Source organism: Plasmodium inui (assembly GCF_000524495.1).
Source record: "Plasmodium inui San Antonio 1 unplaced genomic scaffold supercont1.13, whole genome shotgun sequence".
In the NCBI taxonomy this organism is placed as follows: Eukaryota; Apicomplexa; class Aconoidasida; order Haemosporida; family Plasmodiidae; genus Plasmodium; species Plasmodium inui.
In genome coordinates, this window is record NW_008481847.1 from 508108 (window position 1) to 508614 (window position 507).

A 507-nucleotide genomic window follows, 5' to 3' on the forward strand; every position below is an offset into this window, starting at 1 on the left:
TTTTCTTAAATCGTGATATGAGACTTATCATCCGATGATCTAAAGTGTAATAATTTTTTCTCCTTTCTCATGAAGCATTTATACGTACATGATATACATAGCCTGTTACGAATAAAATTCTACAATTATCTCCTTTGAACTTTCTGACACGGGATTTTGTATTTTACCCCTTAATTGTGGTAAGGATTTGAAAAATTAATTTCTTTACATGGTCATATGTTTTATTGCGCTTATAAAATAGCCGATTAAAATGGAAGTGATGTTTTGAAAATGTGTAATACAAGTGAGGATTCTTTGAAGTTTGAAGTAGAGATAAAGCAGATAAAACACGCGGAATCAATATACACAGATAAATGAGCCAAACAACATTGACATCAGATGTCAATAATGATACTAGGCTTCATCCCTTCTAGTTAAATTTAGCATACTGTTTATGTAATATCTCATGAACTCGTCTGAATGGTCTTGATGGTTTTATTATTCGTATATATTTTATTCTAAACCAAC